Source organism: Schistocerca cancellata, chromosome 2 (genome assembly GCF_023864275.1).
Source record: "Schistocerca cancellata isolate TAMUIC-IGC-003103 chromosome 2, iqSchCanc2.1, whole genome shotgun sequence".
Taxonomy (NCBI): Eukaryota; Metazoa; Arthropoda; class Insecta; order Orthoptera; family Acrididae; genus Schistocerca; species Schistocerca cancellata.
This window is the reverse complement of record NC_064627.1, coordinates 599,294,539-599,309,571: the sequence shown is the minus strand read 5'-3', so window position 1 is coordinate 599,309,571 and position 15,033 is coordinate 599,294,539. Positions and strand designations below refer to the sequence as shown.

The window sequence follows — 15,033 nt, the reverse complement described above, 5'->3', positions numbered from 1 at the left end:
AAGCAGACGTTAAGAAATTGAACAAAACCACACGTAAAATGCAAAAACAAATTAATGCTTGTGACACTATGAACGACGATCGGGTAAAAGCACTGACTGAACAATTTGATGAATTGGCCAGTGTATTGACGTTATCGAAAATAACAATGACACCAAATCAAACGATGCGCCACCAGTTTCGTTTAATTAAACACCCGAATTACGAAATTTACAGAAGACAGTCAGTGAGATAGATTGGTCCAACAACACATTGCGTAGAAAATTGTCATCTTTACAGCTAGAACTGACAAAAATGAAAAATTTTCAGCCTCTAACACCGCACCGTATATGCCACATTCTGAACATTTGTCACACTTACAAAGCCAGTATAACTTAGGTAATTTACAGAGAGTACGTGACTTAGATTCCGAACAGTCACAGACAAACAGATTATCATACAATCCTGAACCTGTTCAGACATTCAGAGACGATAATTTTGATTACAAGCACTTTCTATCCGTTACAAAATTTAAGGTATTTAAAAATGACAGAACACAGATTCACCCTCTGGATCGGATACAACAATTTAGTTTTGAATTTCCACCAACTTGGCCTGTAGCACATAAACTTGAATTCATTTGCAGTTTTTTGGAAGGCGAACCGGCAACTCGTATAAGACCGATCGCGAGACAATGTTATTCGGCACAAGAATTTCAGAATGCTTTTCTGTCAGCGTGTTGGTCGAAGACGACACATCGCGGAATCAAGGATCAGTTAATTAGCTTACCGAATTATGAGAACTCAAATTTTCCCAGTGTGGCGCAATTTTTTGAACACATGGTACAACAAACCCAATATTTATGTGAGCCATACAGTGAGTCAGCACCTATTCAATTATGTATTTCAAAATTACCACGATTGTTAGAGTGTCACTTTTAACTGGACAGCAGAAAGAAAATATTTCGGCATTTAGAGATCTACTACAGCTTTTGGAAGTTCAGGAATCAGACTATTCCTTCGTAAACAAAAAATTTTCACGACATAACCAAGGCCAACAAACATACAGTAATTACGATCAGCCACGTTATTTCAATAGGAAAGGTGATAGACGCTCCAGGAATGACAACCACCAGAGTTTTAATAACAGACAAAATTTTAATTGAAACGTAGGAGACGAGGTACTGGCAGAAGTGAAGCTGTGAGAACGGGGCGTGAGTCGTGCTTGGGTAGCTCAGTTGGTAGAGCAGTTGCCCCCGAAAGGCAAAGGTCCTGAGTTCGAGTCTCGGTCCGGCACACAGTCTTAATCTGCCAGGAAGTTTCATATCAGCGCACACTCCGCTGTAGAGTAAAAACTTCATTCTAAAGATTTTAATTATCAGTATCATCAAAATTTTCAGCAACAGCATTTTGGTAACAATAGAAGCATTTCCCTACAACAGCAACAAAACCATCCGGTTAGCATACCAAACCAAAAATGTAGTCTGCAAGGTCAACCAAGCTTTAATGTTTCGATGCCTACACGTATAGCGTCGGCTCCACCAAACAGTAACGCACTGCAACAAGGAAATCACTACGTACAGAAAACACACCATTTCAACTCCTATCACAACGCGCCGTATAGTAACGACTATCATGACAAACGTAAAAGTAATGAGCACAGATTTCAGCGTACATTTAATAACAGTAGGTCTTACCAGCAACAGAATCATCCGCAACAACAGATTATCATGAATGAACCAGACAGTCGTATCATCCCGAACCTGATGCGTCAGGACGAAATAGCAGAACAGTGCAAATAGTTGAAATGACACAGCATCCTCCCGCAAATAACAGCACGTCAGAAAGAATTTGACTAGATACAGTACCGGTTGAATCTTCAAACAACGTAAGCACTACTTTTGACACGCAGAATGTTGTTCAGGAAAATGTTATTACTTTTGACGACATCCAAGACACACTTTTGCATGTAAAACCAGTTATTCAAAAAAACCATTTCCCACCCTGTCATTGAAGTAAAGATTGGATCATCCACATTTTCAGCAGTAATCGATTCTGGATCACCTGTGTCAGCTATAAATGAAGAAACTTTAAATGAATGTAACAAAGAGAACACCTATCCTACGTTACCATTAGGCAAAACTAAAGTAAATGGGCTAGTTTCTGGTAAAGGAGTAGATGTAAAATTACAGACACACTTATCATTTTGTATGGCAGATCATACGTTCCACTCAAATTTTTGGTTTCTTCCCTTATTGACAACAGACATTATTTTAGGTACGAGTTGTTTGGTGCAACAGGACGCAGTTATTGACTTTCCAAATTCGTATTTAATGTTAAAGGATGAAAATGTACAACTGGCATTAGAATTTCAGCACGCTTTATCTGCAGAAGAACAAGCAATTAATCGAACAGAGGTCATTCCGACATCGCGTAACAGGCTGTCATTCCACATTGTTCACAGATACGTAGGTACACAACTACAATACACCAGACGAAGCTGAGTAGGACGTTATGCAAACGATTTCTGATAAAGTAAAACAGACCAACGTAAATACACTCCTGGAAATTGAAATAAGAACACCGTGAATTCATTGTGCCAGGAAGGGGAAACTTTATTGACACATTCCTGGGGTCAGATACATCACATGATCACACTGACAGAACCACAGGCACATAGACACAGGCAACAGAGCATGCACAATGTCGGCACTAGTACAGTGTATATCCACCTTTCGCAGCAATGCAGGCTGCTATTCTCCCATGGAGACGATCGTAGAGATGCTGGATGTAGTCCTGTGGAACGGCTTGCCATGCCATTTCCACCTGGCGCCTCAGTTGGACCAGCGTTCGTGCTGGACGTGCAGACCGCGTGAGACGACGCTTCATCCAGTCCCAAATATGCTCAATGGGGGACAGATCCGGCGATCTTGCTGGCCAGGGTAGTTGACTTACACCTTCTAGAGCACGTTGGGTGGCACGGGATACATGCGGACGTGCATTGTCCTGTTGGAACAGCAAGTTCCCTTGCCGGTCTAGGAATGGTAGAACGATGGGTTCGATGACGGTTTGGATGTACCGTGCACTATTCAGTGTCCCCTCGACGATCACCAGTGGTGTACGGCCAGTGTAGGAGATCGCTCCCCACACCATGATGCCGGGTGTTGGCCCTGTGTGCCTCGGTCGTATGCAGTCCTGATTGTGGCGCTCACCTGCACGGCGCCAAACACGCATACGACCATCATTGGCACCAAGGCAGAAGCGACTCTCATCGCTGAAGACGACACGTCTCCATTCGTCCCTCCATTCACGCCTGTCGCGACACCACTGGAGGCGGGCTGCACGATGTTGGGGCGTGAGCGGAAGACGGCCTAACGGTGTGCGGGACCGTAGCCCAACTTCATGGAGACGGTTGCGAATGGTCCTCGCCGATAGCCCAGGAGCAACAGTGTCCCTAATTTGCTGGGAAGTGGCGGTGCGGTCCCCTACGGCACTGCGTAGGATCCTACGGTCTTGGCGTGCATCCGTGCGTCGCTGCGGTCCGGTCCCAGGTCGACGGGCACGTGCACCTTCCGCCGACCACTGGCGACAACATCTATGTACTGTGGAGACCTCACGCCCCACGTGTTGAGCAATTCGGCGGTACCTCCACCCGGCCTCCCGCATGCCCACTATACGCCCTCGCTCGAAGTCCGTCAACTGCACATACGGTTCACGTCCACGCTGTCGCGGCATGCTACCAGTGTTAAAGACTGCGATGGAGCTCCGTATGCCACGGCAAACTGGCTGACACTGACGGCGGCGGTGCACAAATGCTGCGCAGCTAGCGCCATTCGACGGCCAACACCGCGGTTCCTGGTGTGTCCGCTGTGCCGTGCGTGTGATCATTGCTTGTACAGCCCTCTCGCAGTGTCCGGAGCAAGTATGGTGGGTCTGACACACCGGTGTCAATGTGTTCTTTTTTCCATTTCCAGGAGTGTATGTATGACGAACGTACTGAACTACGCAAATTTCTTTTACAGCACGCTCCAGTTTTTGACAACTTCGTCGTTATTACGAGACATAGCACAAGAGCAGAGCAAAGACAACGTATGGAAAGAAATTAAACACCTTTGGCAATATAGGGGTAACGTTACCATTAGAAACCATTATATTGTACGCAAGAACAGTCTGTTTCGCCGCTCGCACCCTGACAGCAACAATTCGTTATTATGCATTCCAGACGAACTTGTTAACAAATTAATTTTGTATACTCATTTAAGTTACGCACATTATGGAGCCAGAAAATGTGTTCTTATACTGAGACAGAACTGTTATTTTGCCAACATGGAGAAACGTATTCGACGAGTTTTAGCGTCATGTAAAATCTGCCAGAAAGTTAAATCAGATGTGACTTCACATATTCCTCCGTTACATCCCATTGTACCCGTTAAATTGAGACATATGGCCGCTGTAGTCATTTTTGTCCGATTCCCAGATCTGATAGAGGTTTTTGTTACATCGTTGTCGCTGTTGAACTCACTTCGAAATTTGTTACCTTCACTCCGTTACGCAAAGCTACTGCTAAATATATTTCGAATGCATTTGTAAAACATTTTTTATTTCATGTAGGGCATGTGTTGAAATAATTTCCGACAATGGACCACAATTTCTATCTGCGATATGGACACGTATGTTACGTGCTAGAAACATTTCTCCGATCTATATATCCAGGTATCACGCTCCTTCGAACCCTTGTGAGCGCGTGATGAAAGAAATTGGTAAACTATGTAGAATATACTGCCATGAAAGACATATTGAATGGGATACACACACACTCTCATTCCAGAATGTAATTAACTCCATACCAAATGAATCTACTATGCTATATCCTACTGTTATAAGGAAAAATGTTGAACTACCCAACAAAATTAAAGAATTAGTATCTTTTCCTACATCTCGTCGACTACGCCACCATGAAATAATTGACATTGCGCTCAACAACATCAAACGCGCCGCAGAGCGCCGGAGAAGACAGCAAAAACACGCCGTGACTTTCACTTTGGACAGAAGATATTAATACACACACACTATTTATCCAACAGATGAAAAAGTAGATGCAGTAAATTTGAGCTCCTATACGTAGGTCCATATAGAATTCGCAGCATTCCTCACCTCAATGTAGTACATATCGAAACTTTGAGAACCAGAAAAAGCAAGGGCAGTCACCATATTTCCAATATTAAACCCGTTATTGAATGAACATACTTTATGATTTATGACACTGTAATGCCATTTACAGATATTTATATGACCACTTCCTGATGATGATTATATTTTTTCTTGGCAAGTGCCCGGCAAGGTAAGGTTAGCAGGCCGCTTTTGTTGTCGTTATATATCAGACCGTGCACATTTTCCATTTTTTTGTGTATGTATGATTGTTTTCCTATTGAAAGTAGAATTTTTCTCTGTAGGCACTATGATATCTTTAAGATGTAACAAACAAGATGACTTTGACATTTTTGCCTTATGATATCTCAATATCTTGACTATTCTACAGTTTTTGCTACTACATTATGATACTGTGTCTACATTTTTTGCACTGAAAACTGTCTATGTTTTTGACATAATACTTTTTCTGTCATGCTATGCTGTATGCCTAGTTATATCACTAGAAAAAAGTTTTTATTTAATGAGTATATGATTTAAATGCAAGATATTAATCCATATTCATCGTTTTCCGAAAGCAATACCGTGTAAAAGAAATAAATTAAACAGACCACAGTGGTTTACTATGAAATGGAAAATACTACCACCAGATAGAAAGAAAGAAAACGACATACATTGTCATGAAGAGTAAATGGATCAGAATTAACAAGCATTAACAAGAATATACTATACACACTGTATAGCAGCAGTCTTAACTAATTATTTTTCTTTCAGAATACGAGGCGATTGATGCAAGCTGTCAGACAGAACTACACATGTTAGTTTTAGTGATGACGTTTGTTAGAGGTAAGAAACTCTGTAATATATGAAGTAATGAATGATAATGAATAATTGTAAGAGGTAAATGGTAATATGAATATGAATAATGAAGTGCCTATTTTTTGCAGATGATAATAAATGATGATTAATAGTTATATGAAGAATATGGTAACATGAATAATGAAGTTTTCTTTGCAGATGATGATAATGATAAAGTTATGCTAATATGAATAATCAAGTTTTTCTTTGCAGATGAAGATAATGATGAGGTTTATATATTTTGTATTAGTTAGGAGATGCTATGTAGTTATTTAACTATTTGTTGCAGTTCCTTTTGACAGTATGTCTTATGTCACATAGTATAATGACTGAATGTTTTGGGAAAGACAGCTAGAGTACATACATACTGAGTACACGTTTCATTACCTGTTAATTCGAAGTTTACTACTTTTCAGCATAATATACATGTTTTTTCTTTCATATCAATAACCCATTTTGTATTTTTTCCAGAAGAAGCTTTTCATGATATTAATATGCTATAAGCAGTTAGTTATTAAACCTGTTCCAATACTTGCATTTTTTTACCCAGTTGTGTCTATCATTTATGAATGTGATCACATATACTCTACTGGTTTCATAACCTTGCTACAGCTGACTCATGACAAATGACATTATTAATCCTTATTTCCAGCAATAAGTCAAAAGCAAATATTTTCATGCCCCAGCAGTTGACTATCGATCCCAACACAATGCACTGCTAGCACAAAAAAAAAAAATTATTACCAGTCCCAGCTATTACCAGTATACAACTAAATAGTGCTACCAGTTTAAGATATTTCTAGTCTAAAATACAGTGCAAATTTATCTGATGTATTGAATCCATAATATCTATGTATTATTGGACTACAGACCTTGAGTAACAGTTACAATGTGTTACATTTTAAATTTGTCTTATGTCACTTGCATGATATCATACATAAACACTAACAGCTAGATGCTACACGCAATAACTCTTGTTTTGAATGATGACTTCTGAGTAATACTGAAAGACGTTTTGTAATAATGCATAAATGCTATGCCAATAATTACTGTAATTATATGACTTATGAATAATGTTCTGTAATAATTACTGTAATTAGATGACTTATGCATAAATGCTATGCCAATAATTTCTTTAAATAATATTTTGTTATACTCTATAAGTGGTATGCCAATGATTACTGTAATGAGATGACTTATGCATAAATGCTGTGCCAATAATTACTGTAATGAGATGACTTATAGATAACTGAATGCCAAAGTTTACTGTAATGAGATGACCTATGCATAAATGCTATGCCAATAATTACTACAATGAGATGAGTTATGAATAGTGTTTTGTGATACTCAATACTTACTACATATTTAGTAACTGGCCAATGAATGCCAATGATTACTATAATGAGATGACTTATGCATAAATGCTATACCAATAATTACTGCAATGAGATGACTTACTGATAATGTTCTGTTAAATTCCATAAATACTATGCCAATGATTACTGTAATGAGATGACTTATGCATAAATGCTATGACAATAATTTCTGTAAATAATATTTTGTTATACTCTATAAATGCTATGCCAATAATTACTGTAATCAGATGACTTATGAATAATGTTTTGTAATACTCCATACATAGCACATAAATGTTTAGTAACTAGCCAATGAGTGCCAATAATTATTCAAATCGCTTGATACAATAGTGTAATTCTGAATGATGACTAGCATAAGACTTAATGCCCTACACCTTCTGACCTAATTACCAGCAATTACTGCAATATATGTAAGTCCTGTCCATCCTCATGATCATGGAGCACTATATTTGGTTTTTGCACTAATTCTACGTTGATGTAAGAGTATGGATTCTACCAGAATATGGTGTTGACGTATCAAGCTGTTCACCACCTTGAACGATGGAGATGTCATTATGGAGCTACTGTTTGGTGTATCTAATGTACTACCAAAATGATAACATAGAATATTAATACAACATTTCAGTGTCTTGGGTACACTGACAAATACTTTAGGAAGAGAACTTCAGATTGTCTCACTTGGTGTTGTGCTTCTGTAGAAAGATATGGAGTTTCAGCACAGCTACGTGCAACTCACTCTGTTACAACCATGATGCTATCCTTCCCATTCCTTTCCTAGCTCTTGTAAAATGGTAAAGACTTATACAGTGCATTTAAATTCTTGTAAGATGATAAAGACATATACAGTGTGTATGCACTTTATTTCATTTCTCAATATGTTTAAATTCTTGTAAAATGGTAAAGACATATACAGTGCGTATGCACTATATTTCATTTCTCAATATGTTTCAATTCTTGTAAAATGGTAAAGACTTATACAGTGTGTGTGCACTTTATGTCATTTGTCAATTTATTTTGTACTCATTGTGTATACATTTTGTCCCTTCTTAATATGTTCTGAACTAGTGCATGTGCACTCTATTTCATTTTTCATTATATTCTGCACTTATCAGTAATGTTATATATATATATATATATATATATATATATATATATATATATATATATATATACTCTGTGACTGTAGTTTTAGTTGACTAAATAGATTATAGAAAAATTTGTTCTTCATGGCAAGTCCAATTGACTCACCAACGCTGCCAAATTTTAGCCCCCTCCAGTGGAAGGTTATGTAAGAGCTCCATGACTAAGGAATCTGTTGCTAACAGACTCGAGAAAATGTAATTTTGATGGATTGCTCACGCGCTGCCTGTGATATGTAAGCTATAAGAGAATTTCAGACCAGAGAGCAGTGTTGACTGCAGTAGGAACTGTGTAGCAGTAGGAGTGAGTAGTAGCTGGCAGTCGTGTGTGGAGTTGGCTGGGCCGGTCGTGGCAGAGCCTGAGCGTTGTAGTATAAGGTAAAAGCAGCCTCGCGCATATGTAGTATTGTTATGTCAAGCCCCATGTAAATGTTTTCAAAAATCACTTAATAATAATCTTTCTTATAAAAAATTAACTTTTGATAATCATTCATCTCAATTTAAGGAATTTACTAATTTCTCCAATCCATGGTCATCACGATTATTGTAAATACAAATCAGTTGTTTCCTTTTATACATGACAAATCTATCGGCCAGCATTGCACTGGGCTGTGCCAGAAAAATTTCTTATAGGAGCTGATACATATGCGTTATCGGGCGACCTTATTGAGGTAATAATCTTCAATTTATTCACTATGATCTTTCAGGGCCATGACGCAGCACTGCTGACGTCCAAAATGTACCAGTTTAACTTCACACTCAATTATTAAAGATTATAAGTGAGCCACAATTTTATTGAGAGATTAGTCACATTGTACACTCCTGGAAATGGAAAAAAGAACACATTGACACCGGTGTGTCAGACCCACCATACTTGCTCCGGACACTGCGAGAGGGCTGTACAAGCAATGATCACACGCACGGCACAGCGGACACACCAGGAACCGCGGTGTTGGCCGTCGAATGGCGCTAGCTGCGCAGCATTTGTGCACCGCCGCCGTCAGTGTCAGCCAGTTTGCCGTGGCATACGGAGCTCCATCGCAGTCTTTAACACTGGTAGCATGCCGCGACAGCGTGGACGTGAACCGTATGTGCAGTTGACGGACTTTGAGCGAGGGCGTATAGTGGGCATGCGGGAGGCCGGGTGGACGTACCGCCGAATTGCTCAACACGTGGGGCGTGAGGTCTCCACAGTACATAGATGTTGTCGCCAGTGGTCGGCGGAAGGTGCACGTGCCCGTCGACCTGGGACCGGACCGCAGCGACGCACGGATGCACGCCAAGACCGTAGGATCCTACGCAGTGCCGTAGGGGACCGCACCGCCACTTCCCAGCAAATTAGGGACACTGTTGCTCCTGGGCTATCGGCGAGGACCATTCGCAACCGTCTCCATGAAGCTGGGCTACGGTCCCGCACACCGTTAGGCCGTCTTCCGCTCACGCCCCAACATCGTGCAGCCCGCCTCCAGTGGTGTCGCGACAGGCGTGAATGGAGGGACGAATGGAGACGTGTCGTCTTCAGCGATGAGAGTCGCTTCTGCCTTGGTGCCAATGATGGTCGTATGCGTGTTTGGCGCCGTGCAGGTGAGCGCCACAATCAGGACTGCATACGACCGAGGCACACAGGGCCAACACCCGGCATCATGGTGTGGGGAGCGATCTCCTACACTGGCCGTACACCACTGGTGATCGTCGAGGGGACACTGAATAGTGCACGGTACATCCAAACCGTCATCGAACCCATCGTTCTACCATTCCTAGACCGGCAAGGGAACTTGCTGTTCCAACAGGACAATGCACGTCCGCATGTATCCCGTGCCACCCAACGTGCTCTAGAAGGTATAAGTCAACTACCCTGGCCAGCAAGATCGCCGGATCTGTTCCCCATTGAGCATGTTTGGGACTGGATGAAGCGTCGTCTCACGCGGTCTGCACGTCCAGCACGAACGCTGGTCCAACTGAGGCGCCAGGTGGAAATGGCATGGCAAGCCGTTCCACAGGACTACATCCAGCATCTCTACGATCGTCTCCATGGGAGAATAGCAGCCTGCATTGCTGCGAAAGGTGGATATACACTGTACTAGTGCCGACATTGTGCATGCTCTGTTGCCTGTGTCTATGTGCCTGTGGTTCTGTCTGTGTGATCATGTGATGTATCTGACCCCAGGAATGTGTCAATAAAGTTTCCCCTTCCTGGGACAATGAATTCACGGTGTTCTTATTTCAATTTCCAGGAGTGTATTATTGGTAGGTTACGGAATTTATCTGTTGGGCAATTACACTGAATGTGAATTATATAATTATATTCTTTTACTCTTGGGAGGTTATTATATATTTATCTGTTGGGGGGGTTACAATCTTACTGCTATTGTAGGTGCTGCCGTCCAACATACCATCCAGTATCTGAAATTTCTTCCTCTGTCGCATCCTCTTTCCTCTAAGGTTGTTTTTGTAGTTTTTGTAAGCTCCTCCTCCTTTCTTAACGTATTCCCAGTCCAGTTTCGTTTCCTTCTTTCCAACTTATTCTTTCCATCATTCACCAGGTCGATATTTCAAAAGCCTCCATCCTTGTTCTATCTTTCTTCCTCACTGTCCGCGTTTGAGCACCAGACAGGAGGACACGATACACAAAATATTTTACTAGCGTTTTCCTCAAATCTTTGTACACAATGCTGCAGGAAATTGTCCTTTTCTTATAAAATGCATCTTTCGCCATCAGCAGTCTGGTTTTAATTTCTATGTTAATCTCTTTGCATATGTTGTAGTACTGCTTCACACAGAATTATCTTTACCTTCTTGCTCCCTCCTAGTGCCATTACTTTTGTTTTCTTCGCATTGACTTTCATTCCACATATCTTTCCTTAGCATGAGTGGTATCTACTACATGCTGTAGTTCTTTTTCAGCAGTTGCTATGAGGTCCATATTGTCTGAAAACCTCAAACACCATATTATACTTTCTCCAATTTTTATTCCCCTTGTCAATTAGTTGACTATGGTCAGTCATGTTTTCTAAATATACAGGCTTAGTCACTAACTATTACCACCAAGAGTAACACCGAAATTATGATAGTAGCTGAACAAGGAACAGAATGTGTTATCAACACGATGGGCGTCCGGCACATTTTTCGCTGATGGCTATAAATAGGTTGCAGAGACAATTCCCAAATCGTTGGACTGGACGCGGAGAAGATGCGTCCTAGCCGGCCCGTTCGCCAGACTTGACCCCTCTCGGATTTTTCTTGTGGGGATTCGTAAAGACATTGGTTATAAAGACATTCCATCTACACCTGAAGATATGAGAGAGAGAATTGTCAGAGCATGTGCTTCGATAAATGCCGATGAGATAATCCATGATAAGAAGATTTCAGCACTGCATTGATACCAATGGTCATCACTTCGAACACCTTCCGTAAATAGACGTTCATGCCACCTTTTTGACCCTCGCTGACCTTCAAAGACCTTACTGTTAAACATCACTGGATTCGTCTCGATAGCCACTATCAGAAAATAAGTACGAAAGTATAGCATCCATTACGTTTTCCAGCCTTATATTAATGACTGTAATATAACTTTGACTGCATGAAAAATGAAGCTTATTGTCCAGTGTTCACATCATTTCTTCGTTCGTTGTTTCCTTGGTTCTGGAATCACTACTGCTGTCAGGAAGCCCTGTGATCACTCACCAATGTCATATATTTCGTTACATAACCTCAATATTTCTCTTACTCCTTCTCGTGTCAAACATTTTAGTATTTATCCTGGTGTTGTGTCTGTACCTATTGCTTTCTCATTCTCAGTTACTGCTCTTGTTCTCTTTACTTCTTCCATTATGACTGTTAGTCCTTTCCGTCCTTATTTACATTGACGTGGTTAGCTGTAAAAAAACTGTTCAGCAATGCGAAAGTACAAAAACTGTTGAGAGTGAACTCTCAATCAGTGTCTTATAATATGAACTACAATCAACACGAGATATGAATAAGTTCCGGATATTTATGCATCTGCTCATAACAGACGTGTGCATTAAAAGCAATAGTGCAATGTTTTTAGTACTGAGCCCTGACCCCTTGGCATCAGGATACTTGGAAAAACAAGCTAAAGGCAACTGAGGTTCCGTTGTCACCGTTAAGCCAGTGCCGCATTTAAAACTTTGTGCGATATGAAGGCTGCCCAAAGATATGTGGAAAAGAGCAGAGAGGGAAATATAATTCGTAAAAATTTAGTTGTTCAAATTTCTCGTGATGACAACCAAGAGCCACAAACTGGAGAATATACATTTATGTCCTACACTGTTAATGAGCGGGACAAATCATCGTAAAGGAAAGAGACTGATTGGAGGTTTCACTGAACTTCACCTCACATCTTTTTATAGCAAACAGAAAATCAAGCCACATTCGATCATCGACACTTGTCGAGTCACACCACCAGCTAACCACGTAGAAGGATGACTTCTCGAAACTACGACCCTCCTTAGGTTCACGGGTATTTTGCAACCAGCGAGTTTCATTTAGGCCACGCAGCTTCATCATTAAACATCTTATGAATGGTTAGTTTTGTGTTGTGTCGACCTGTATTTTGAGAGATACAGAAAATTAGAAATACACTCCTGGAAATGGAAAAAAGAACACATTGACACCGGTGTGTCAGACCCACCATACTTGCTCCGGACACTGCGAGAGGGCTGTACAAGCAATGATCACACGCACGGCACAGCGGACACACCAGGAACCGCGGTGTTGGCCGTCGAATGGCGCTAGCTGCGCAGCATTTGTGCACCGCCGCCGTCAGTGTCAGCCAGTTTGCCGTGGCATACGGAGCTCCATCGCAGTCTTTAACACTGGTAGCATGCCGCGACAGCGTGGACGTGAACCGTATGTGCAGTTGACGGACTTTGAGCGAGGGCGTATAGTGGGCATGCGGGAGGCCGGGTGGAGGTACCGCCGAATTGCTCAACACGTGGGGCGTGAGGTCTCCACAGTACATCGATGTTGTCGCCAGTGGTCGGCGGAAGGTGCACGTGCCCGTCGACCTGGGACCGGACCGCAGCGACGCACGGATGCACGCCAAGACCGTAGGATCCTACGCAGTGCCGTAGGGGACCGCACCGCCACTTCCCAGCAAATTAGGGACACTGTTGCTCCTGGGTTATCGGCGAGGACCATTCGCAACCGTCTCCATGAAGCTGGGCTACGGTCCTGCACACCGTTAGGCCGTCTTCCGCTCACGCCCCAACATCGTGCAGCCCGCCTCCAGTGGTGTCGCGACAGGCGTGAATGGAGGGACGAATGGAGACGTGTCGTCTTCAGCGATGAGAGTCGCTTCTGCCTTGGTGCCAATGATGGTCGTATGCGTGTTTGGCGCCGTGCAGGTGAGCGCCACAATCAGGACTGCATACGACCGAGGCACACAGGGCCAACACCCGGCATCATGGTGTGGGGAGCGATCTCCTACACTGGCCGTACACCACTGGTGATCGTCGAGGGGACACTGAATAGTGCACGGTACATCCAAACCGTCATCGAACCCATCGTTCTACCATTCCTAGACCGGCAAGGGAACTTGCTGTTCCAACAGGACAATCAATGCACGTCCGCATGTATCCCGTGCCACCCAACGTGCTCTAGAAGGTGTAAGTCAACTACCCTGGCCAGCAAGATCTCCGGATCTGTCCCCCATTGAGCATGTTTGGGACTGGATGAAGCGTCGTCTCACGCGGTCTGCACGTCCAGCACGAACGCTGGTTCACCTGAGGCGCCAGGTGGAAATGGCATGGCAAGCCGTTCCACAGGACTACATCCAGCATCTCTACGATCGTCTCCATGGGAGAATAGCAGCCTGCATTGCTGCGAAAGGTGGATATACACTGTACTAGTGCCGACATTGTGCATGCTCTGTTGCCTGTGTCTATGTGCCTGTGGTTCTGTCAGTGTGATCATGTGATGTATCTGACCCCAGGAATGTGTCAATAAAGTTTCCCCTTCCTGGGACAATGAATTCACGGTGTTCTTATTTCAATTTCCAGGAGTGTAGGTCTGTAATACTGGTTTCAAATAAAAATCGTATATCACTTTGACAATCGGTTCGGTGCAGTGTTTGATATTACTTGTATATTATGTATTCTCCGTTCGTTGTTTCATACGGACGTGCCCCCACACATATACAAGGTATCTCTCATGGGAGACGTCAGACGTATTTTCTTTGGGGTCTCAGCAAACATCTGCAGTTTCGTTTTAGCATTGTGTAGTTGGAGTCAGCCCAAACGGTTATGGTTCGTCAAGTTTTTCATGTGACGCCCTGTGTCCCGCTACAAACAAGACTGTTTTAAAATCAGAATTTAGCGTGACCATTCGAAAGAACGGTCCCAGATTACTGTAGTGCGACATTTGTTTTATCGATATGAATTACGAGTAACAGGGACAGCAAAACAGGAATAAACAGCTATCCAGTTGGGAATCAGTAGCGCAGCATTCTTTTGGATAGCGGTCAGTGTTGGCCAGGGTACTACAGTCGCTGCTGGAGTACTGGTTAGTCTTAGAGT

The 15,033-nt window shown here is 42.4% G+C and overlaps 1 non-coding gene across 1 annotated transcript; it reads left to right on the top strand.

Moving 5' to 3' along the window:
* Positions 1-1,198: 1,198 nt before the first annotated feature.
* Trnas-cga (transfer RNA serine (anticodon CGA)) lies at positions 1,199-1,273 on the top strand. Its single transcript has one exon. It is a non-coding gene; the product is annotated as a tRNA-Ser (tRNA).
* The last annotated feature ends 13,760 nt before the right edge of the window (positions 1,274-15,033 follow it).